The sequence below is a fragment of the Orycteropus afer genome, unplaced genomic scaffold, assembly GCF_000298275.1.
Source record: "Orycteropus afer afer isolate SDZICR_OR568_19922 unplaced genomic scaffold, OryAfe1.0 scaffold00279, whole genome shotgun sequence".
In the NCBI taxonomy this organism is placed as follows: domain Eukaryota; kingdom Metazoa; phylum Chordata; class Mammalia; order Tubulidentata; family Orycteropodidae; genus Orycteropus; species Orycteropus afer.
The window spans coordinates 871,352-899,027 of NW_006921866.1; positions in this window are offsets into that span (position 1 = coordinate 871,352).

The following is a 27,676-nucleotide window of genomic DNA, read 5'->3' on the forward strand; positions in this document are numbered from 1 at the left end:
TGAGGATGAGAAAGACATAGAGAGGTACATGGGAAGTACAGACAACAAATATGAACCCTTTTGCATATACAGTACTGAGTTGTCAGTGAAGGCAAACATCAGTATATGGATGGATACATAGGTGACAGGTTAAACGATTAGGTATGTCTATGAAATGGGGAGTGTATCCAAGATCATATATAGGGTTGGCAGACAATGGTACTATAAGTTTATGTGAATGATCAAAATCCCCAGGTGTATAGTAGAGCTGACAAGGGGCAAGGTTGTGGTCACTGCTTGGTCAGAGCCAGCTACCCAGAGTGACCAAGTAGTTGATCCTGCAGGCTTGGGACCATAGTGTCAGGGGACATCAAGCTCAATTGGCATAACATACTATACAAAACATTGTTCCACCTCCTACTTTGGTGAGTAGTGACTGGGATCTTAAAAGCTAGCAAGCTGACACCTAGATGCAACGATGGGTCTCTCCTTGTCCAGAGCAAAGAAGAAAGAAGAAAAGGAAAATTAATGGAAACAATCAGTCCTAGCAACTGGTACACCATCCGATCTGCAACCGATACAATTATGAGACCAAAAGAACTAGATGGTGCCCGGCTACCACTGTCATCCAATTGGAAGGGATGTATGAGATCCTGGATAGAGAGGGAGAACAATGTGAAACAAAACTCAAAATCATTTGGAGGGAAAAAAAAAAAAAAGATAGTGGGGACCAGGTTTGCTGGTCCAATAGAACCTGGTGGAACCATTGAAACTATGGCCCCTCGCTGCCCTTCAGGTCTGGAATTGAACCCACACCTGTGGTTTCCAGCCAAACAAAGTATAAGCATGTGAGTTAAACATTTACCTCAAGTAGACACACACCCTGGAGAGAATAATCATGGGAGAAGGAAGGGCTTCTTATACACCGGGAGACAGCTCAGGGGGCAGGAGAGTATGGAGGAATGGACACTGGGAAGAGATAACTATGGGGAGGAAGTGGGAGGGGAGCTGTTGTATTGTGGTAAACTGTGGTCAATGACATGAGACAAAGTATATGTGAACTGCTGTATAGAAAGTGAATTTGCTCTGTAAATCTTCACCCAAATCACAATAAATAATAAAAAAATTAAAAAAAAGTTATGAGGAAAAAAAGAGAAAGAAAATCAGTTTGCTCTATAAACTTCCATCTACATCACAATGTAAATAAATAAATACAGACTTGGAAACCCTGTGAGACCCTAGAGGGTTGCTATGAGTTGGAATCAACTTGAAAGCGGTGGGTTGGATTTTCAGTTCACTACCTTCTTTGTAGGAGCTCTGGTAGCATAGTGCGTAAGGCACTTGACTGCTAACCAGAAGGTTGGTGGTTCAAACCCACCAGCCACTCCTCGGAAGGAAGGTTGGGCATTCCTACTTCCGTAATGATACTGCCTCGGAAACCCAAGGAGGGGTCGCTATGAGTCGGGGCCGACTCGATGGCAAATAACAACAACAACAACCTTCTTTGTAAATAAAGTTTTTTCCTGTTCATATTGTTTAGGTTGTATTCCATCCCTAAAAGGCAGAGCTGAATAGTTGAAACATAGGCATTATGGTCAATAAAGTTTAAAATATTTACCATACAACCCTTTACTTTGAAATATTTCCAACCCTTGGTCTAGACTGTTTACCATGGTTCCATTCCACAATCTTATCGATCACTAAAACTTGTCAATTCCACCTCCTAAATAAAAGAAGAAATGAATTTTCCATTCCTTCCTCTTAGTCATTGCTGTTACAACCCTAATTCAGTCTCTTATTATATTTAACTGAGCAAATTAACTATCTACTTAACTGACCTCCACTAGACCCACAATTATTAATCCAACTTCAGTACTCATGATATGGAGAAACATAGATGTATCTCTTAAACCTCTTTTCCACCACTCATCTGTCACTTTTTCATGCTGTGGTGACTTGCATGTTGTTGTAAGTCTGGAAGCTATGTCATCAGTATTTCAAGTACCAACAGGATCAACTATGGTGGACTTGTGTCAGGGGATATTCCAGACTAAAACAGACTGGGTAGAAGAATGGGACCATCCACTTCTAAAACAAAATGGCCACTGAAAACCTTATGAATAGCAGTAAAAGACTGCCTGGTATAGTATGAGAACATATTTTGAATAGCAGTGAAACATTGTCTAATATAGAGCAAAGAAAGAACCTCTCAGGTTGGAAGTCACCCAAAATATGACTAGGAAAGAGCTGCCTCCTCAAGTAGAGTCGGCCTTAATGATACAGATAATGTAAAGCTTTCAGGACCTTAATTTGGTGATGAGGGTCATTTATTTCATTTGTTGATGAAGCACTACTCAAAATGGGAAGAGACAGCAGCAAACATTCAAATGTGGAATGTATGAAGTATAAATCTAAGAAAACTAGACATTGTCAAAAATGAAATGGAATATATAAACATTTACATCCTATGCATTAGTGAGCAGAAATGATCTAGTATTGTTAATTTTGAATTAGGCAATCATATGGCCTAATATGAAGGGAATGACAAATTGAAGAGAAATGGAGTTGCATGTATTGTTAAAAAGAACATTTCAAGATCTATCATGAAGTACAGTGCTGTCAGTGATAGGATAGTATACATATGCCTACATGAATATCCCTTAGTACTAATATTCAAATTTGTACACCAACCACTAAAGCCAAAATTAAGAAATTGAAGATTTTTACCAATGTCCACCATCTGAAATTGACCAAACACACAATCTAGATGTATTGCCAATTTTTCATGGTAGGAATGCAAAACTTGGAGATAAAGAAGAAGCATCAGTAGTTGTGAAAAAAAATTAGCCTTGGTGGTAGAAATGACACCAGAAATCACATGATAAAACTTTGCAAGACAAAGGACTTATTCATTGCAAATACCTTTCTCAACAACATAAATGACAGCTATATATGTGGATATGGCCAGATTGAACACACATGATACATCAACTACATCTGTGTAAAGAGGTGATGGAGAAGTTCAGTATCATCAGGTTAGGTGCTGACTGTGAAACAGACCACCAATTGCTCATATGCAAGTTCAAGTTGAAGATGAGGAAAATTAACACTAATCAAGGAGATTCAAAATATGACCTTAATTATATCCCTCTTATATATAGAGACCATCTGAAGAACAGATTTAGTATATTGAACACCAATGACCAGATGAGTTGTAAGATGACATCAAGAACATCATACATGAAGAAAGCAAGCAAACATTAAAATAACAGGAATGAAGAAAAGACAAAAATGGATATCAGAAGAGACTCTGAAACTTGTTCTTAAAAGGAGAGTAACTAAAGCAAATGGGAGAAATGACCAGATACAGGAGCTAAGCAGATTTCAAATGGCAGTTCAAGAAGATAGTAAAGTATTATAATGAAATGTATATGACCTGGAGTTAGAAAACTTGAAGGGAAGAAAAGTTCATCTTCAAGCTGAAAGAGCTGAAGAAAGTATTCAAGCCTCAAGTTTCAATGTTGAAGGATTCAATGGGCAAAATAGCGAATGATGCAGAAGTATCAAAGAAAACTGAAGGAATGCACAGAGTCACTTTACCAAAAATAATCAGTCAATGGTCAATTTTTTCAGGACGTAGCTTATGATGAAGACCGAAGGAAGAAGTCCAAGCTGCACTGAAGGAGTTGTTGAAAAACAAGACTCTAGGAATTGAAGGAATATCGATTGAGATGTTTCAACAAATGGATGCATTGCTGGAAGTGCTTATGCTAACAAATTAGGAAACCAGGTAGCTGCCAATCAACTTGAAGAGACTGATATTTCTGGCTATTATAAAGAAGGTGATCCAACAGAATGTGGAAATTATTGAACCGTATCATTAATATCACACACAAGTAAAATTTTGTTGAAGGTAATTCAAAAACAGTTGCAACAGGAGGTTGGCAGGGAACTTCCAGAAATTCAAGCCAGATTCAGAAGAGGATGTAGAACAAGAGATAGCATTGCTGATGTCAGGTGGATCACTGCTGAAAGCAAAGAATATTAGAAAGATGTTTACTTGTGTTTTCTTGACTTTGCAAAGTCTTCTGACTGTGTGGATCATAAAAAATTATGGAAAACATTGCAAACCATGGAAATTACAGAACATTTAATTGTGCTCATGAGAAATCTGTATATAGACCAAGAGGTTGCTTGTTCAAACAGAACAAGGGGATACTGCATTGTTTAAAATCAGGAAGGGTGTGTGTCAGGGTTGTATCCTTTTACCATATGCATTTAATCTGTATTCTAAGCAAATAATCTAAGAGGCAGGACTATATGGAAAAGAATGGAGCATCAGCATTGGAGGAAGACTTATTAAAAACCTGTGATATGAAGGTGAAACAACCTTGCTTACTGAAAGTGAAGACTTGAAGCACTTACCGATGGAGATCAGTATGGATTACATCTCAATATGAAGGAAAAGAAAAAAAAAAAAAAGAAAGAAATCCTCACAACTGGACCAATAAGCAATGCCACATTAAATGGAGAAAAAGTTGTCAGTGATTTAATGTTACTTGGATCCACTTCAACACCCAGGGAAGCAACAGTCAAGAAATTAAACTTCATGTTGTTGTTGTTGTTGTTAAGTGCGTTGAGTTGTTTCTGACTCATAGCGACCCCATGCACAGCAGAATGAAACACTGCCTGATCCCACACCAGCCCCACAATCCTTGCTATACTTGAACCCATCATCGCAGCCACAGTGTCAATCCATCTTGTTGAAGGCCTCCCCCTCTTTCGTCGACCCTCCACCCTACCAAGCATGACATCCTTCTCCAGGGAATGGTCCCTTCTGACAACATGACCAAAATAGGTGAGACGAAGTCTGGCCATTCTTGCTTCCAAGGAGCATTCTGGCTGCACTTCCTCCAGGACAGATCTGTTAGTTCTTTTAGCAGTCCATGGTACTTTCAGCATTCTTTGCCAACACCACAACTCAAAAGCATCAACTCTTCTTCGGCCTTCCTTATTCATTATCCAGCTCTCACATGCATATGAGGCGATTGGAAATATCATTGCTTGTAGCAAGTGGGAAGAGCAGGAGAAAGGGGATTAAAAGCCAGGAAGCCAGAGAGAAGAGCAATCAGCTGAAGGGATTAGGTGAGGAGAGGCAACTCAGGCCCACCCAGAGTAGCAGGCCAGAAGAGCAGGAGAAAGGGGATAAAAGCCAGGAAGCCAGACTGAGGTACAGTCAGCTATAGGGACCCAGTTGGGGGTGATACGAGAGGTCTCCAACAGCAAGACAAACTTGTCTGTTGGTTTGTCCTACTGTGGTGACATGTAGACGTGAGTTTTGAGGCTGAGCCTCTGGTGTTTAAAACCCAGTGAGATGCACCTGGTGCACAGGTAATAGCCCAGTTTATAGACTGAGACAGACTAGGAAGAAGGAAGAGGACGTCCATTTCTCAAAGAATTGGCCAGGGAAAACCTTATGAATAGCAAAGAAACACTGTTTGGTACATTACCGCGCACCTTTAGGAAGAGGCCGTTTAGGTTAAAAGGCTCTCAAAATAGGACTGGGAAAGAGCTGCCACATCTGAGTAAACCCAGCCTTACTCATATGGAAAAGAGAAAGCTTTCAAGACCTTCATTTGCTGATGTGGCACCACTCAAATTGAAGAGAAACAGCAGCAGACATCCTTTAATCATCGGAACATGGAATGTACGAAGTATGAATCTAGGAAAACAGGAAGTTGTCAAAAAAGAAATGGAACGCATAAAGATTGATATCCTCGGCATTAGTGAGCTGAAATGGACTGGTTTTGGCCATTTGGAATCAGACAACCATATGATCTACTATGCCGGGAATGACGGTTTGAAAAGGAATGGTGTGGCATTCATCATCACAAAGGATGTTTCGAGATCTGTCCTGAAACTTCATGTTACACTGAGCAAATCTGCTGCAAAAGATCTCTTTGAAGTGTTAAGGAGCAAAGATGTCACTTTGTAAACTGTGCCTAATCCAAGCCATGGTAGTTTTAGTCACTTCATATGCATGTGAATCTGAACAATGAATAAGGAAGGTTAAGGAAGAATTGATGCCTTTAAATTGTGAAAATAATTTGGGCTGCAAGAAGAATGAGCAAATCTCTTCTGGAGGAAGTGCACCTGGAATGCTCCTTAGAAGCGAGGATGGGCAGACTTCCTCTCACCTACTTTGGTCATTTCATCAGAAGGACCAGGATAACATAGGAGAAGGGTAACATACTTGATAAAGTAGAGGGGCAGCAAAAAAGGGGAAGACCATAAATGAGATGGATTGAAACAGGGACTGAAATGATGGACTCAGGCATAACACCTCTTGTGAAGATGGTGCAAGAAAGGTAGTATTTCATTCTGTTGTACATAGTGTCATTATGAGTTTGTTCCAACTCAACAGTACCTAACAACTACAACAAACCTGTTTCTGAGAGCTCCAGATGGCTGTCCAAACTTATTAGCATGTTGCAAAAGGCTCTTCACATTCTGGCCTCAAAGTAACTTAAATTAGCTTTATCTTTAGCTATTCAATTTCTTGCATGAACTCAAGGGACCTCATTTTCCAGATATAGCCTCTTTTTACCTCCATTTTTCTTTTGCATATATTGTTTCTTCTACCTGGATGTCTATCTCTTGCATAATCCATTAGACAAAATTCTCACTCATATTTTCAGCTTCTTGTTAAATGTCACATATTCACTCAAGCCTTTTCTTATCATCTGTAACATAATTGGTAACTTTTTTCAATGACCTTTAATATATGTTATATTCTGTGGCTTTTCACTGAGCTTCTCAGGAGCTAGGTCCATGACTTAGTCATCTCATAAATTGAAAAGACAGTATGTTATTTCAATATAACAAATAATTGGTGGATAAGTACTTAGCTATATTCATATTCCTAGACAAAAACCTATAATAGCTGTCAAATAAATAGTAATCCAATGCATACATGATTATTTATTTACTCAAAAAATGTTTACAGAATAATTATGATATTCCAGATTTGTGCTAGATGTTGAGTATACAGAGATGAGCAATAATACATGGTTTCTTCCCTCATGAAGTTTATCATCTAATGGGATGAAAGACAGTAAAGATAAAGAAACAGATATATTATGATCAGTGTTATGTCATAAATTAACATGGCAGAGTAACAGAAGATGGAAGTAGAGGTTATTTAAGATGGTCAGAGAGTTTTCTTTGTGCAGATAACAGTTAATCTGAGACAAGAAGGGTGAGAAAGAGGTAGCAATTTGACAATTTAAAGACTTTTCTAGGTAGAGAGAATAGCTTAGGTCTAGACTCTGAAGCATGAAAAACTTTAACAAGTCAAGGAATGGAGAGAGGGCTATGTGTTTATAGTCTCATAGCATGGAAGTGGATTCTGATAAGGCTAAGAGATAAGAATCAACCAGATTATTCAGAGACTTGGCAATGGAATTCATATATACTCAAAGAAATTAAGGAAGCATTTGGAAGGGTTTAGTTAAAGGTGTAATATGATCTTGTTTGTGTACTAAAAAGATTATTCTGGTTGCTATATGGAGATTGGATTGGAAAAGTAAAATCTGGGAGATTAGTAAAATGTGTATTATTCTAAAAAAGATAGGAATTGATAACATTTTGGTTTAGGCTCTGGGCTGGGAACAGTGAAGTAGAAAAAACGATTACAGGAGGTATAAAGATTGCAAATTTTAAGCACTAACAGATGAGATAGCTGATACCTAACTCTGTGAGTTGGTCCCTGGCAAATAATATAAAGATCATACACTTGGTCCAAGATGGTCCTACGAACCTATTGATCCCATGGTTATCAGATAGCCAGGACAGATCTCTCCTGGATTCATATTCAGCAGACACTGGGTGTAATAGAATGATTGGGTAAATGAGAAAATTCTCCAGAACTGACTCATTATAAATCTATTCAATAATTCATTTAGAGCACTGGTCTGTAACTTTTTTTTTTTTAAAGTACAAACTAGTTATTATTTCAGGCTTTTCGGGCCATGCAGTCTCTGGCACAAATATTCAACCTTGCAATTATAGCACCAAACCAGCCATAGATAATATGAAAACAAATGGATGTAGATGTGGTATTTACAAAATAGTTTCGAGAGGGCTTTAGATAAAGTACATAGTGAACTCACCATGAACCAGACTTGTTTTAGTTCAGCATATTTTTTAACTTAGGAGCTCTGGTGGCATAGTGCTTAAGGCATTTGACTGCTAACCAAAAGGCTGGTGGTTCAAACCCACCAACCATGCCTCAGAAGGAAGATTGGGCAATCTACTTCTGTAGTGATACCACCTCAGAAACCCAAGGAGGGGTTGCTGTAAGTTGGATCTGACTGGACAGCAGTGAGTTTGGTTTTGGTTTTATTATTTAACTTACATCTCATCCTGTATCCACACACATCTAGATTAAAATTAATATTTGAATATCTTGTTAAAGTTGAAACTGAAATCAATGTAGAATGATTTTAAGAACCAGAATAAAAAAATGGTTAAACTTATCAAAACCTTATTTCATCTATGAATCTGATAATGATTTGCAAGTAAAAATATGTTTCTCTGAAATACTATGCACACTTGAAGACCAATTCAATTTTTTTTTGGGTGTGTGTGTGTGTGTGTGTGTGTGTGTATTCTCTAGTTCTTCTACACAGCTTTCTAAGAAATTGATTTGGCTTATTCTCCGTGATTGCACAGATTTTAGACTTTAAGCTTCTGACGGCATCCATTGTTTTGAAATGAAATTGTTTATTTATGTGACAGCCTTAGTCACCATGCTTCAAATTTCTTATGACAGAAAACTATTTCTTATTCATCATTTAGTTATCCTTTATTAAACAATACTTACTAGATAACAGCTGTGTATAAGCATTATTCTAAGGTATTTAGAATTGATAAAATAGTGAATATCATAGGTAGGGTAGTTTTTTCTTATATGGAGACAGATACCAGATAACAAAATAAATATTCATCATTAAAACCTAGAGTTGCTATATAACATAATTTATGTTCAGTGAAATAAACAAAACAAAAGTGACCTGGGTCTATGCATTTTTTTTTTTTTTCTCACAGTGTTCCCTCCCCTCCTTTCCCACCCTGGTAACCAACAAAGCAAGCTTCCTTCCATATATAAATCTATCTTTGATTTTACAATAGTGAACTAATACTATATTTGTCCTTCTGTGATTGATTTATTTCACCCAGCATAATGTCCCCATGTTATGTGTTTTCCAGATTTGACATTGTTGTTTAATGTTGCATAGTATTCCAATGTGTTTATGTTCCATAGTTTGGTTACCCATTCTTCTGTTGATGGGCACCTACGTTGTTTCCATCTTTTGGCTATTGTAAATAATGCTGCAATGAACATGGATGTGCATATTCTATTCTTGTCCTGGCTGTCACTTCTTTAAGATATATACCTAGCATTGGAATAACAAATTGATTTTTATGTAACGACCTTGATCCCAGTGACATTGCTAAGTATATAGAACTGTTGGAATATCCTATATGCACAATCATATCTCCTGTAAATAATGATATTTTTATTTATACTTTTATAATATGTACACTCTTTTTTACACTGGCTACTACTTTATTATTTATGAGTTTGGGAGCTCTGGTGCATAGTGTCTAAGGCACTTGACTGCTAAACAGAAGGCTGGTGGTTCAAATCCACCAGCCACTCCTTGGAAGGAAGATGAGGCAATCTACTTCCATAGTGATACTGCCTTGGAAACCAAGGAGGGGTCGCTATGAATCGGGCCCAACTCGATGGCACATAACAACAACAAAGAGTATGAATGCTTGTTTTTTTTTTCTTGATCTAAGAGGGAAATTTTATTTTATTGTTAAGTGTATTAATTAACATAGGTTTTATTGTATATCGAGGAGCCCTAGTGGCACAGTGGTTAAGTGAGTTTGAATCCCCCCAGTTCTTCCACTGGAGAAAGGTATGGCAGTCTGCTTCTATAGATTACAGTCTTAGAAACACTTTGGGGCAGTCTACTCTGTCTTACAGGGTTGTTAAGAGTTGGAATCAACTTGAAGAAAATGGTTTAGTGGGTTTGTTGTATATATTGTATGCAATTAATAAATCTTCTTTCTATCCTTAATTTGATATGAGTTTTTTTTATCATAAATTGATAGCTATAAGGTATCTTTGTATTTATGAGATAATTATTATTTTCTCTTTTATTTTGTTAATTTGTTTATTACATTGATTGATTATTTTTTAATAAGTTTCTGAATTGAACATATCCTGATGGTTAAACGTTAGTCTTTGATATATTACTGTTTCATATAGTAATATTTCCCTTAGAATTTCTTCAACCATGTTCATGATCATTATTAGATTATAAGTTCTCTTTTTTTTTACATTATTAAGAGGTTTTGAAATAAACATAAGGTTGACCTCATAAGACAGAGTTGAGAATTGATCCTTTTTTCTTTATTCTCTGGGAGAATTTGTACAGGAATGCTATTTTTTTATTTTGGAAAATTCAACATTAAAGACATTTGACCCTGATGCTTTCCTCCTGGGAAAGTTTTAATTGCAGATTCAATTTCTTCCTTAGTTACAGAGCTTATCTGATTTTATTTTTTGTTATATTTAAGTTTCTTGATATATTTTTAAAATCATATGTCCTGTATATATGAAAAATTTTAAATGTACTGGCATAACTATAACTATAGTTCATTCATCCTCTTGGCTGTTTAATATTTCACTATAAGCATATACTATTACATATTTATTCATTCTACTTAGAAGCACATCCAGGTCATTTTTATTTAAAAATCCACAGCTATCGAGTCATGTCTGACTTATAGCGACCCTTCCTTGGGTTTCCAAGGTGATATAACTACAGAGTAAATTGCCCAACCTTTCTTCTTGGGAACGGCTGGTGGGTTTGAACTGCCAGCCTTCTCGTTAGTAGTCAGATGCCTTAGGCACTGCTTGTATTATCCTTCTTTATATTTGGTGAATATATATATGCTCTTTCTCTCTCTCTTTTCCTTTGTATATGTTTACCAATTGAATTAATGGGTCAGAAATTATGTACATGTTCAAACTTCATAGATATTATAAACAAATTTTCCAAAATGGGGTGTAACTTTACAGTTCACAAAGAAGTACATGGATGTTTGAAATGCTTAATTTATCAAATTGCTTGGTATTTGATATATCTTTTTAAAATTTGCTCTTTTAGTAGGGTGTTTGGGGAACTTGATATTTTAATTTGCATTTACCTAATAACTAATGTTGTAAAACAACTATTATTTTTATATTTTTAAAGACCAATTGGATATCTTCTTTAGAAAAGTGCTCATTCAAGGCAATGGTCCAACTTAATATCAGATTCTCTGTTTTTTTATTATTGATTTTTAAGGTTTTTGAAATATATTTTTTGCATGCAAGTCCTTTGTTTGATATAGGTTTTGCAACTATATCCTTTCACTCATTAATAAAATTGTATGTTTAGCGTAATCCATTAAATCATTTTTGCATTTAACATCTTTGTTCTGTTGAAAAATAATCTTTGCCAATCCCAAACAATGTAGATATCATCTTTATCTTTTTTGTAAATATTCTACTATTTTTGATGACCAAATCATGTAGTCTTATACTCTCAAAGAGAAACAAAACAAAACAAACAAATAAACAAAAAATAACCTGCTGTTGAGTCAATTCAGACTCATAACGACCCTAAAGGTAAGAGTAGAACTGCCTGATAGATTTCCAAGGCTATAAATCTTCATGAAAGTAGACTTTCACATCTTTTTCCCATCTAGTGGCTAGTAGGTTCAAATCACCAAACTCTCAGTTAGCAGCTGAGTACTTAACCACTGTGCCACCAGGGCTTCTCAGTGTACAGTCTGAGAGAATAAAATGCATTCAGATGAAAGGTTTATGATCTGAATGATTCTCAATACATTTAAAATATCACTGTGCATATGAGAGGGTGCACCATCCTCCCAAAATACCTACATTTTACTAGTAAAATATTTTAAAACTACCTATTCCTACAAAGTTTCTAGAGGAAGATAGCTCCTATTTCATGTTTACCATTTGCTCAAACTTTCTGATGAGGTAAAAAAAATTAAAGGACTTAGAAAGACCAGTTCTATAAGTGTATTTTCATTTCTCTGTGACTTGCCTTCTCAGAGATGGAGTTGTTTGTGTAGTAAGAAAAACAAGAAATGAAAACTAAACATTTATCCCCAAGTTTTGGAAATGCCTAGAAGTTGTGAAGGACTTTTATTCTCACTGATAATGAAACTTTTTTTGAGGTGGTAAACAATAGCTAAGTGTAATTTTGACAGAAGTTAAAAGTATACTCCCCTTCTAAGTGACAGATGCATGGAAATTCACATACAACAGATGCCTGGTCACTCACGCAAACACTTGACCATTTTGCAACACTTCAAACTGAATGATTTCCACTGCCATTTGTTCCAGACCAAAGATTTTAAGGCCAGAAGCAAATGTCTTTCAAATACCATCTGATTAATGTCCCTCAACAGTATATTTGTCACTTCTAAAGACTCCACGTGTTCTTCTCCAAAGCAAGCTTACCCTGAACTGATCTAGAGAAGAAATGAGGCATGATGACTAAGTACTATTGGATCTTAATGTGACTGAAATTCAGTAATCCTCACTGCTGGAAATAAAACATTAAGTTCCTGAAGCAGAAACAAGAACTAAAATTTTACCTCAATTTTTCTAAGGCTGGGTCTGAACCAGGAAAGTGATTAAACTAATGTACAGATTTGATCAATGAATAATAAATAATGTGTCTGATCATAGAGATGCTGCTTAGTATAATGAACCCTGCTTGACCAAGTCTCTATACAATGCCTGAGAGAAAGAAGATCAAATCCTAATCTAGCAATTTTCTGAGAAAGGCAACCCACCGTTTTCTTTGGTTTTTCATTTTTGTTAATATTTCGAGGTCTCAATACTATGATTTGCAGAAAAATGATATTCTAAGGCCTTAAGGTCATGTACTCATCTTTTTCATGAATGATATTTGACCTTGAAGTAAAAATGGAGACAATTCATTCACTTTTAAAGATTATAAAGACTCATCTCTATAAAACTAATTTTTGTTTTGGAATATTACTAAAGTTCAATTTATTTAGTGTCCCTGGAAATAAAAATCAATCCTCTGGCAGACTTTTCTTTCTTAAGTTCATTTACAGGTTGTCCCTGGATTACAAATAAGTTTCTGTCCTAAATCTGTCTTTAAGTCAAATTTGTATGTAAGTCAGAACATAAGTTATGGTTTGTATCTAACGTCAGTTAGTCAAATGTCTGCCTTAGCATATAATATATAGTGTACCTTTTTATGTATAAAAACATTAAATAACACTTCCAGATATATGAAAACATTTTTATCATAATAATATAGTAAAATTAATAATATTTGATACACAGAAAAAGGTAGGGCCCATTTGTTATTATGAACCATTGTATACATCTCAAACCTTTAATATAACAGGCTTTATAGGAACTCATAATTATGGGTTGTATGTCAGTCAGTAGTTCATAATCTGGGAACTTCCTGTTATTCATATGTCTTGTTTAGAGATGATATTGAATTTCACCAGCCACTCCTCATAAGGAAAGTTGGGCAATCTACTTCTGTAGTGATACTGCCTCAGAAACCCAAGGAGGAGTCACTATGAGTTGAGTCCAACTCGACAGCACATAACAACAACAACAACTGAGTTTCGATTGATAGTACCAGATTCTCAGGTTCTGGATGGAACAGAAGACATTCTCTAGGCCAGTGAGCTATATATGTCATTTGAAATTTTCCAATAGTCCCATTAAACAAAGTAAAAAATGAAATGGGTACAATTAAATTTAATAATATTTATTTTATCTAAACCAATATATCAAAACTAATAACACTTCAAAATTTATGCAATACAAATATTAATATGGTAATTATATATGTAGGGAAAGCTCTGATGGTGTAATGCCTAAGGCATTTGACTGCTAACCAGAAGGCTGATGGTTCGAACCCACCAGCCACTCCTTAGAAGGAAGGCTGAGCAATCTACTTTTGTAGTGATACTGTCTCAGAAACCCAAAGAAAGGTCTCTATGAGTCAGAGCCGACTTGATGCAGTGAGTTTTATATATGTAGGAGTTGAAATCCAGCATATATTTTGCACTTACACCACATCTCAGTTTGAACTACCCATATTTCAAGTGCTCAGTAGTTACATGTAGCTACCACATTGGATAGTATCACTCTAGCATAGTTGCATTTACTTTCCAAGGTGGAAACACTTGGGATAAACTTTATTTTTTATGTCTATTTTTAACTTATTCTCTCCAGTTGTTATTTCTGCCTTCCTTTCATTGTATAGTCACCAGATTCTATATCAAACAGATCTCTATTCTAGTTTTCTTCAAGGTAGTTCAAGGCATTACTAGAGCTATAAAATTTTGATAGCAAGACATAAATTCCAGGAAAAACATTGAATACCTGTATTGTTGACATTATTTTGCTTTAATATTTTCTTTTTAATAGTAATTTTTGTTTTCAAATATCATGCCTGCCTGGATTGAAAATCTATGTCCACACACTCACAAACTATGTGCACTACATGAAATTAATTTGACTCCTTAAGTTTCAAGTTCCTCACTGCTAATATGAGGAAATAACATTTTCTCATAGGATCATTCTAAAAAGATTATTAGGTCATGCTTATACTCTTAGTACAGGGTCTAGCACATGATAACCATTTACTGAACATAAATAGGCATGCTCATCATTTTATAAGTATTTTTCATTAAGTGGACAGCCCATAGATTTTCTTTGACATTTTTATTTAATATGAGAAGCAGAAGGGATATAATAATCTACTCCAATTCTCAAACCTACTAAAGAGAAACCATATTTATTCAAAACATTTCTTTGCTCAAATAACAATGCCTCACTAATCTCCATAAAAATAATTAATTGACTCAAATATAGAAAACTTGCAATTTTCCAACTCATTTGAATTTTTTTTCACTTTTTTATTTATAAGAAATTCAAGCATATGACAAGATTGTAAGGAAATATCTGATCCATCAACAGCTCATTATAATATTAAATATAATTTTTCTCTAATTTTGTATGAGAAATAACTTATTTAAGATAAATGATGAACGTTTTCAGTTCATCAATCAATACCATTAATTTGAATTGTTTTTCTGGATCGTGGTACAGAAATCATACAGTACAATCCATTTCTTTTTTCTCTCACAAAAATTATTTCTTTTATTTAAATCTATGTTTTAAGATTATATCATAGATTGAGAACACAATATTAAGAGAGAGCAGAACATTGCAAGCAAGGAAATAACAATTGCAAATGTCTTGATTGAAGATAAAGCCTGAGAATTTCAAAGAAATGTAAGGAAGCTAGTGTAGATGCATATAGTGAAGAAACAGTGGAAAATGATACAAAATGAATTTGGGGGTCAATGTTTGACCAATAGGACCTTTTAGGGAATTTGAGTTTTATTCTGAATATTGTATAATGTCACTGATAGATGAATAATATGATGTGATCATGTTTTTATATTGTGTTCTTAATTCAAATGTCACCTCTTCAGATAAATTTTCTCTGATCCAAGTACCCAGAGAAACAACTTGATTAAAATTGTCCTGAATAATCCTTTCTCTTACCCCATCATTCTCTACCTCTACCTTATTACTTTATTATACCTTCTTCATTGCTACTCTTACTATCTGAAATTACTTTATGTATTTGTTGACCTACTTAAAAAATGTATCCTTCCTCCTCTTCAATAAAACATAAGTCATTGAGGGGTAGGCTCCTATCTTTTTTATTTACCATAGAATTCTCACACCTAGAAAGGTGCTAGGAGCATAGTAATTTCTCATTAAAATTTTCTTGAATAATTAATAAATTATCCAGAGAGGAATAGTGATATTCTTGTTGGTCTCATTTCCAGACATTTTAGTGTCTCAACACAGGGTGTTATGTGAATTTTCCAAGAAGTTAAAACTTCCTCCTAAGTAGGTAACAAAAGTCTGAAAAACTTCCCAACAGGTGTAGTCAGAGATATGAATATTTATTCAGAAGAAAAACAAAAAGAATAGGGAGAAAGAGGATTAAAAAGATTAAAAAAAAAAAAAAAGCAGGCTTACACATGTTGCTAGCAATCGAGCATCCAGCGGCACCAGGCAGGAATGGATCCAAGATAACCGCTAATCCCTCCCCACTTTGAAGGGATACTTATACCTGAGTTTGAGGAATTAGGGATGGAGCCTACATGACTGAGAATGGAAGGTTACATGACTGGTTTCAGACTTGGTGGCGCTGGGTCCCGATTGGGAGGGGGCTCCCGGCAGCGCTCTACGACCACCACCTGTGTGTTCTCTGATGAGACACTGCCATTAGCAGGCTTTGTGGCTTAAAACTATTCTAAGGATGGGTTAATACATTACAGCGAAGGTGGTTAATACATGACGGGGGAATCAAGGGAATATGTGACAAGGAGAGATAGGGGAAATGGCTTGTAATTCTTAAAAGCTTGGCTAAACTAAATGGAGTTTGAGAGCCATTTTAGGGGCTTGCAGTTACCGACCATATACAGGGGTTGAATCTTTTCCAGGCATTGTAAGACCTACCAACATAGATGTACTAGGCATGCCTTGCTCTAACTTCTGTTTGGCCTGAGAGATAAGAACTCTAGGGCTTCAGCAGCCTAATACATCGCTTTTTTTCCTTTGTTCAGATGTTCTCTCTTCTCCAAAGAGTGTCAGCTGATGTGGGAATACTGCTCCCACTAATATTTCAATTGCTGAGGAAGGGAGTGGACAGCAAACTGTAGTGGAGGCAGATAGATTAGTTGTAGATGTAGGCTTTAGATTAGTGATCTTGACAAATTGTAAAACCCTTTGAGTTTCAATTTTATTATCTATAATAAGGGCAGTAATGATACCTGTGTCATCTTGTTACTATGATTAAATCCTACCGAAAAACAAACAAACGAACAAACTTACGCCATAGAGTTGTTTGTGACTCTTAGCAACCACTCTTTGGGCTTCTAAGGCAGTATCTCTACCGAAGTAGATTGCCCAATCTTCCTTCTCAGGAGTGGCTAGGTTTTGTAAACAACCAGCCTTCTGGTTACCAGTCAAATGCTTTAGGCACTATGCCACCAGAGCTCTCATTAAATTAAATCTTACAATCCATATAATATAACTATTGCTCATTAGAAGTTATCAAAGGCCAAATGCTTTACCTTATAGTAAATCTTTCTGACTTCTTGTTCTGGTTCTAGTAAGCATGACACATTTTTGTGTCTCATGGATTTGGGTAATAGGGAAGGGAGTTTGAAATAAAGAGAATTGTCCTTACAAATCTGCCTTAGCTTCAGACTAGCTAAACATAAGCTAACTTTTCTTTATCCTGTTTTGTGCATATATCTTTTTTAAATCCTTTTTTACATGTCTTTTTCTAGGTCTTTGTAAGGTGTTGTAAGGTAGGTTGAGGGAGAATTTGGATAGTCTAGATTTCCGTTGCAAAATTAAACAGTAGTACCCATTAACACTATTATTATCATAATTTCCAATAGTTACTTCTTTACAAAAAGCAGTAAAATGAAGGAATGCCATTAAATTCACATGGCTAAATAATTTACAAAGATAGTCCTGGCATACAAAAGAAAAAAAAAATAGAGAGAACATGTGGCTTTGGTGAAAAGTGATGAGAAAATGTCTTAATCAAACCACGCAGAAAATCATAAATTTAGATGCTACTGCATGAGAGAAGTGTTTCTCAAATATTTCCCAAATACAGACCAACTAGTCTGTTTTCAGCGTATCTTGCCCAAAATGCAAAACTATTTTTCATTATCGATAGCCCTTTTATTTATTTATTTATTTATTTATTATTTTTTTCTTGCAATGTGGATGAAAGTTTACAGAGTAAACTGGTTTTCCATTCAACAGTTCATATACATTTTCTTCCATGACATTGATTACAATCCTCATAATTTAACAGCACTTTTCTCACTTCCTCCCTGAGGTTACCATTTCCCTTTGTCCTTTCCATCTCTTCCTGCTTTTTGAGTTTTACCCCTGGACAAAGGTTGCCATTTTGATTTTTTATGTTTGATTGTTCTAAGAAGTGCATCCTCCTTGATGTTATTGTTAACCTCTTAGGCCTATCTATTGTTGGGCTGAAAGTTGAACCAAGGTATTGACTTTAGTTACCCACCTAAAGAATGATTAAGGGCCATAGTCTCAGGGGTTCTACAGTCTCTATTCAACCAGGAAGCCCCTTAGATGTGATTTGATGTTAAGCAGTTGCTACATTATCATTTTGTAATAGGCAATATGACAAAATTCTTCTGCGTCTTTTTGTTTTTCCTAAATTGCATCTCCTAGGACATTCACAGAATGGCAAGTGTCCTAGTGCCAAGGAACAGATTAGCTAAAGGTTTGTATACAAAGCTCTTTCTCCCTTTGTATATGTAAATTGAGGGAGAGAACTAATCATTCAAGCAGTTTTTTCAATCATTGGAAAGAAAGAATAGGTTAGAATGATAAACAATGATTAATGAGAACACCATCAGCCAAGAAAGTAAAGGTTCCATTTCATTAAGAATTTGCTGTGAGCTTTCAAAATAAAAGTATGTCCATGAAAAAAAAAGAGACTTTTTCAGGGCACATGAGGTTATAAATTCCTCTTCAGATTAGGTCCCCAACTATGCTTCTCTGTAGCTATGTTTATAGGATATAGGTTTATCTTCATGGAATATTTGATGAAATCAGATTTTGGGAAAAGATGAAACATTAAATATTATTTTTCTTCTGATGAAATGGTTCAAAATGACTAAGGTTCCTATTTTTTAAACCTTCAAACCTGTGTTTGGTATCCTGTATACTTAGTTATAGATTCTGTTTGCAATGACAGAGCCAAGGACAAGTCACCTGCTAAGGCCTCTGCTGTGGTTATATTTATAGATTGATACAATTCCAGTATTTTAAGCACAAAATACCTCTGTAACTTACTAATGAACAATCTAAATTTTTACAATACTCATCAAAGACATATTGAGCTTTGGCAATTCAGGATAGTGATAAAGCTCATGGGATTTACAGTCATACAAATTAGAACTGTAATCACAGCTCTTTGTAAATAGCTGTGTACTCTCCTTCAGGATAATTAAACTATGTTGTCATTAACAAAAAGTAGGAATAATAATGGAACTTAAACTGATGTTGGTTGTAAGGATTTAGAAGAAAATACACTTGAAGTGTTTAGGATATTAACATGTAGAGGGTATTCAATAAATGGCAGTTTATTGACACTAAAAAATTTAAAGTATAGCATTTATGTACCTGTCATTGTTTGGTGCCATTGAGTCTGTTCTGATTCACAGTGACCTTATGTACAACAGAACAAAACACTGCCTGACCCTGCATCAACGTCACAATTGTTACTGTGCTGAGCCCATCATTGCAGCCACTGTGTCAATTCATCTTCTTTAGTGTCTTCCCTTTTTACACTGACCCTTCATTTTACAAAGCATGATATCCCTATACAACGATTTGTCCCTTCTGACAATGTGACTAAAGTATAAGAGACAAACTCTGACCATTCTTGCTTCTAAGGAAGTTTCTGGCTTTATTTCCACCAAGACAGATTTGTTTCTTCTTCTAATGGTGCATGGCACATTCAATATTCTTCACCAATAACACAATTCAAATGTGTCAATTGTTCTGTGGTTTTCCTTATTCATTTTCCAGCTTTACATGTATCTGAGGTGATTGAAACTACCATAGCTTGTGTCAGGTGTACCTTAGTCATCAAAATATCATCTTTGCTCTTTAACACTTCAAAGAAGTCTTTTGTATCAGATTTTCCCAATGCAATATGTCATTTGATTGCTTGACTGCTACTTCCATAGGTATTGATTTTGGATCAAGTAAAATGAAGTCTTGACATCTTCAGTCTTTTCTACATTTATCATGATGTTGCTTATTGGGCCAGAATTGTGATTTTTTTTTTTCCCCTTTATGCTGAGGTGTAATCCATACTGAAGGCTGCAGTCTTTGATCTTCATCAAGTTCAATTTTTCTTCACATCCAATAAGCAAAATATGCATATTGTTGGTTGTTAATGAGACTTCCTCCAATCCTAATGCATTCTTCTTCATATAGTCCAGCTTCTTGAATTATTTGCTCAACATATATATTAAAAACAAAACAAAACAAAACAAAACAAAAAACCCTATGGTGAAAGGATACAATACTGAGATAAACCATGCAGTATCCCTTTGTTTTGTTCAAGCAACTACCCAGTCTATGTACAGGTTTATCTGTATCACCAGAGATTCTTTTAAGGAGCTGTGGTGGTGCAGTTTTAAACTATAATAGAAAGCGCTTCTAATATATTTTACAAGTATAATATACTTGTAGATGTCTTTTGATGAACATATGTATACTTTTCTGTTGGATATACAGTTAGAAATAGAATTGCTTGATTATAGGGTAAACATTTGTTAAACAGTAGGAGATACTAGTTTTCTCAAGTGATTGTAATAGAGTATATGCCCTCCACCAGAGTATAAAAGTTCCAGTTGTTCCAAATTCTCATCAATATCTAGGATTTGTAGTCTTTTTTCATTTTGCCCTTCTCCTGGGTTAAATTGCTGTGTACATATCAAAAGTACAACTTGATGAATTTTGACATATATTTATTATTATTAATGTTTTATTATATTTATTAGCTAAATTTTAATTACTGATCATTAACATAGTGTATATATTTGTAACTTTACATAAATGTAGTCATACAGTATGTGATTTTTGTGCATGGCTTTTTTCATTCAGCACAATTATTTTTAGTTTCATCCATGTGATTATAGACATGAATAACTGTGCCTTGTTATTGCTGAGTAGGGTATGTGATACTTTGTTTCCCCATTCACCTATTGATGAATCTTTGAATTGTTACTAATGTTTGGCTATTACAAATTTAAATGCTATAAATATTTGAGTACACAAATATTTAATATAAATTATCATGTGAACATATGCTTTAATTCACCTTGGAGTAAATACTAAAGAGTGGAATGCCTGGGTCACATGAAGGCAAGTATTTAATTTTGAAGATTTGTTAAACTATTTTCCATACTGATTGTACCATTTTATACTTCCATCAGAATTTTATGAGAGTATCAGTAATGGAATTGCTTGATCAAAGTCCTGGTCAACATTTGGTATGTTAGTCTTTTCAGTGTAGCCATTTAATTAGGTACACAGTAGTATCTCATTGTGGTATTATATTACTTTATAACTTCACTGAGCTATAATTTTATGGTATAATTCATATACCATAAAATCATTCTTTAAAATTGTATACTCCAATGTTCTCTGGAGTTGTTGTTGTTGTTGTTAAGTGCTGTCGAGTCGTTTCCGACTCATAGCGACCCCATGCACAGCAGAATGAAACACTGCCTGATTTCAATTCTACCCAAAGCACTCTATACATTCAATGCAATCCCAATCCAGATCCCATCAACATTCTTTAAGGATATGGAAAAACCAATCACTAACTTTATATGGTAAGGAAAGAGACCTCTGATAAGCAAAGTACTAGTGAAGAACAACAAAGTGTGAGGTTTCACACTCCAGGATCTTAAAACCTACTATAATCCACAATAGTCAAAACTGTCTAGTAATGTTACAACAACAGACACACAGACCAATGGAATAGAATCGAGAACCCAGAAATAGGTCCATTAGGCTATGGTCAGCTGATCTTTGACAAAGGGCCAAAATCCATTAAATATGGAAGAGATTGTCTGTTTAACAAATGATGCTGGCAAAACTGAATATCCATTTGCAGAAAAAAATGAAACAAGGTCTGTACCTCACACAATACCAAAAAAAAAAAAAAAATGAACTCCAGATGGATCAAAGACAAATGTGAAACCTCAAACTATAAAGTTCCTCAAGGAAAAACTAGGGGCAAATTTACGGGCCCTAATATATATGACATAAATAGACTATCAAGCATAACCCAAAATGAACAAACAGCAGAAGAGAAACTAGATGAATGGGACCTTTTTAAAATTAAATTTTTATGTGCTTCCAAAGTCTTCTCCAAATGAGAACCTACAGTTTAAGAAACAGTATTCAGCAATGACATATCTGACAAGGGATTTATCTCAAAAATTTATAGAAAATGCCACACCTCAACAACAAAGACACAAATAATTCGATTAAAAAATGGGCAGAAGACATGAATAGCCCCTTCACCAAAGACAATATCCAGGCAGTCAACAAACATATGGAGAAATGCTCATGATCTTTAGCCATTGGAGACATGCAAATCAAAACAACAATGAAATACCATTTTGCCCCAGCACTTCTAGCAAAGTTCAACAAGACAGAAAATAACAAATGCTGGCGAGGATGTGGAGAGGTTGGGACTCTCATACACTGCTGGTAGGACTGTAGAATGGTACAACCACTGTGAAAGCAGTATGTGATTCCTTAAAAAGTTGGAGTTAGAAATACCATTTGACCCAGCCATTCCATTACTAGGTATATATCCTAAAGAAGTGAGAGCCATAACAAGAACAGACATATGCACACCCATGTTCACCACAGCACTATTTACAATAGCCAAAGAATGGAAACAACCTAGGTCCCCATCAACAGAATAGATGACCAAACTATGGTACATACACAATGGAATACTATACAACCTAAAGAATAATGTAGAAACTGCAAAACACCACATAATGTGGATTGACTTGGAGGTCAATCACAGAAAGAAAAATATTGTATTAGTCCATTATTGTAAAAAGTCAAGGAAAGGTTTATATATGGAAAGAAATTTTCTTTGATGGTTACCAGGGGTGGGAATGGTGGGGAGGGAAGATTGTTAGATAGGTAGAGAAAAGCATTGATTTGGGTAAAGAGAAAGGCAATGTACCAAATGTAAGTGATCAACATGGTGGCAGTGAGGAAGAGGTAGACACAGAGAGGTGCATGAGAGGTACAGACAACAAAGATGAACCCTTTTGCACATACAGTACTTTGTTGTCAGTGAAGGCAAACATTGATATATGTGTAGATAGGTGGATGCATAGGCTGAACTATTAGGTATGTCTATGCAAGGGGGGGTGTGTGTGTCCAAGACCATGTATAAGGTTGCCAGACAATGGTTTTACAAGTATATTGGTATGTTCTGTAAGAATTCCCAGGTATATAGTAGGGCTCACAAGGAGCAAGGTTGCTGTCACTTCTTGGCTACAGCCAGCTATCCAGAGGGAGCAAGTAGTTGGACCTGTGGACTCGGGACCATAGGCGCAGGGGATATCAAGCTCAATTGGCATAACATACTACACAAAATATTGTTCCACATCCCACTTTGACAAGTACAGACTGGGATCTTAAAAGCTTGCAAGGGCCATATAGATGCAACAATGGATCTCTCCTCATCCAGATCAAAGAACAATGAAGGAAACCAAAGACACCTGGAAACAATTAGTGCAAGTGACTGTTACACCATGGGATCCTCAACCTGTATGACAATGAGACCAGAAGAACTAGATGGTGCCCAGCTACCTTTGTCAACCACTCAGAGGGGGATCTATGTAGGAGAGCCTGGATAGAGTGGGAAAACAATGTGGAACAAAACTAAAAATCATTAAAAAAAAAGAAAGGACCAGATTTGCTCATCTGACAGAGCCTGATGGAACCAGTAAGACTATGGCCCCTAGCTGCCCTTCAGGTCTGGAATTGAACCCAATCTGGCTTCTAGCCAAACAAAAGTCAGATTTACATTAGGTAGATGCACTCCTTGAAGAGATCAATCATAGGAGAATAGAAGAGTTGTGTATGCACAGGGCGAGACCTCAGTGGGCAGGAATGTATGGGAGGGAGGGACACAGGGTATAGGTATCTATAGGGAGGAAGTGGGAGGTGAGCTATTGCATTGTGGGAAATTGTAGTCAATGTCATGGGACAAAGTGTATGTGAGCTGCTGTAATGAAAGTGAATTTGCTCTGTAAACTTTCACCTAAATCAAAACATTTTTTTAAAGACCTCTTTCAAGTCATGAAGAGCAAAAATATTTTTAATTCAGTAGTATAATTTGATATTTTAGTTCAATTGAGTTAAAAATTATTTTTATATCTCATAGATTTGGGTAATGGGGAACAGAGTTTGAAATAAAAAGAACCATCCTTACAACCTGACTTGTGAACATTTCTACAATTCATAATGAAGTGATCCATTTGCCTTGCAAAGAAGCATTAAGCCGGGAGATAAGCAGAGACTCCACTGGTAAGACCTTTCCTTCTAGAAGGTGCTCACCCAGTGGAGAAATAAGGTCCATTTCAAATTTTCTTCCTAGACAGATTAACATCATATTTATTCAAGATCCATAAGCGGCATCATTCCTCTTTTTATTAATTTGCCCAAGCTATACATATGGTCACCAAAACAATACCTTCCAAACACATGCTCTCAGCCAAAAATCCCAGTTATACATCTATGAATATGGTTACTTTTTCTGGAATTTTTTTAAAAAAGTGCTTTCAGAAAAAAAAAATATATATATATATATAAATGTGTGTGTGTGTGTGTGTATCACTTAGCAGCAGCTGGATGTCTTATGATGGGCAAAAGATATGGAGAGCTACTCCAAGTCATAGTTAAATTTTCTGGTACTTACGTTTGCATCCATTTCACCCACACCTAGAGAATAACCTGAATGCTACTCACAAATGTAAGAAAATAATTTGTGTTTCAATGGAAAATTATATATTTATTATTTTACAGCCTTTAATTAATGTTTTGTGATTCTGAATCTTAGTTGCTTTTTTTAGGGGCCATTTGGGTAGGCTCCAACATATAGTGACCTTATGTATAACAGAAAAAAACACTGCCCTGTTCTGTCCATCCTCACAATCCTTGGAATGCTTGAGCCCATTGTTACAGCAATTGTGTCAATCCATCTCGTTGAGGGTTTTCCCTTTTTCAGTGAACCTATACATTACCAAGCATGATCTCCTTCTCCGGAGACTGACTGGTCCCTTCTAACAACATGATCAAAGTAGATGAGACAAAGTCTGGCTGTTTTCGCCTCCAAGAGCATTCCAGCTGCACTTCCTGCACGACATATTTATTTGTTCTTCTTGCATTCCATGTATTTTCAGCATTCTTTGCCAAAACCACAATTCAAATGCATTAACTATTATTTGGACATCCTTATTCATTGTCTTTTTTCACTTACATATGAGATGATAGAAAATACCATGGCTTGGGTTAGGTGCACCTTAGTCTTCTAAGTAACATATTTGATTTTTAACACTTTAAATAGGTCTTTTGCAGTAGATTTGGTCAATGTGATATATCATTTGATTTCTTGACTGCTGTCATTGGTGCTAATTGTGGCTCCAAGTAAAATGAAGTATTTGACAATTTCAATCTTTTCTCCATTTATCATGATGCTGTTTATTGCTCCACTTGTGAGGATTTTTGTTTTCTTAATGTTAAGGTATAATTCATATTGAAGACTGTGGTCATTGATCTTCATTAACCAGTGCTTCAAGCCCTCTTTACTTTCAGCTCCCAAGGTTGTTTCATCTGCATTTACAGGATTGTAATGAGTCTTCTTCCAATCCTTATGTTATATACTTTTTCATATAGTCCAGCCTGTCAGACTATTTACTCAACAAACAGATTGAAGAAGTATGCTGAAAGGGTGCAATCCTGACACACATCTTTCCTGATTTTAACCCATGCAGAATACACTTGTTCTGTTTTAATAATTGCTTCTTGATCTATGTACAGGTTCCTTATCAGCAAAAAGTCTCTTAAATAAAAGAAGCTCTCTTCTGGTTGACATGTAGAGGTAAATAAAGATTAATATAAATAACCAACCAACCTACCAAACAAAAACTCACTACCTTTGAGTTGGATCAGAGTCACAGCAACCCTACCTTGGGTTTCTGAGGCAGTATCACTACGGAAGTAGATTGGCCAATCTTCCTTCCGAGGAGAGGCTGGTGGGTTTGAACTGCTAGGCTCTGGTTAGCAGTCAAATGCCATGTTTAAAATTACTAAAAAATTAAGAAATTTAATTTCTAATATTTTAAGGGTACTAGATTAAGGAAGTAATTTAAAAGAATCTCAGAATCTTGTATAAACAAATTTCAAATAACTCAGAGAAATTTTTGGCAAATGAGAATAGCTAATAATTTTGGCTTAATAAAAGAGCTATGTCTTTGCTGATTTATCAGTGTTAAAAAAATAAAATTTTACATTTGCTTTTATTTTATTTGGGTATATATCACCAAACTATTCAGGTATTCTGATCAAATAAGCTAACCAAACCATACTCACTGCCATTCCTACTTAATGTTTAAATAATGAAAAATGTAAATTTATGTTTAGTGAAATTAAATCAGTATTCTGTCAAACTTTATTTCAACTGTAATTATGTTTCATATCAGTTTGAAGATAATTTTCAAGTAATTTAGGTAACTCAAAACTTTGAGTTAATATTAAATTACTTTATTTAATGAATATTTATCAGATGTCTAGATTATTTCTAAGTCAGAATAGAATGTTGAAACATTGATCACTAAGAGACATTTCATGTTTGTATAATGGCTATATCTTCAAGTACGTTAAAAATGAATATTGAATCATGTTCATTTTTGCAATTTTGAGATGTTATATAAGGATTATTAGTAGCTATAGAAAATTGTGTTGTATATGTTTATAAGTCTGTCAATCTGCTAAAATGCAGTATATAATAGATAGTTTATATTACCCACATAACATCCTGCCACCAAAGAAATAATAACAGGGTTTGGATATTTTTTCTCACCTGTAAACCCTTTTGCACCCTTCTCTGCAAATATTTTCAGTATTCCAAAGAGATTTATTCTTTTATAAAATTGCTTACTTACTTTTATAAATTAGATGTAGGTAATGATTTCTGTCTTTGAAAATATTCTTTAACAATTATGATTATAGATATTTACCCAGTTTTTTTTCTAATTAGTGTTATCTTCCTCCCTCCCATGTAACAGAATCAGTCAAATTCCCTTGTCAATGGCATTATTCATGTAATGAACCCTCATCAGACTTTCTGCTTTTGAAAATTATCAGTAAGAAATTAATCACATTTGTTTTCAATATCATCTACATATGATAGTGTTTTTTGTTTTTTTTTTTTCTTTTTTCTTTTTTTAATTCAGATTCTTCCTTGAATGTTATAATATCAGCTACAGGCCAGACTTCTTTGTTGTCTACAATGAAGGACTGTCTCAGAGACTTGTGGAAACAGACTATACCAGATATCTCATATTATCAATACTTCAAAGAATAGACTCTTGATTATAAGTTTCTAATAGCATCACCTATACAATTTTAAGACTGGATTGAGCTACTGAGAAAGGATTTCTAGAATTCTGTAGCTGTAAAGCAAAGATGTTTAAAAGAGGGTTAAATCAAGAATAAAACCAGTGGAAGAATTAATTGAATAGTACTGAATCCATTGATGAGGAAGGTTTGGAGAACTATTTTTTTTTTTTTTATTATTTTTGTATTATGGATATTTATATTTGTGTTATATATGTATGAAATTTT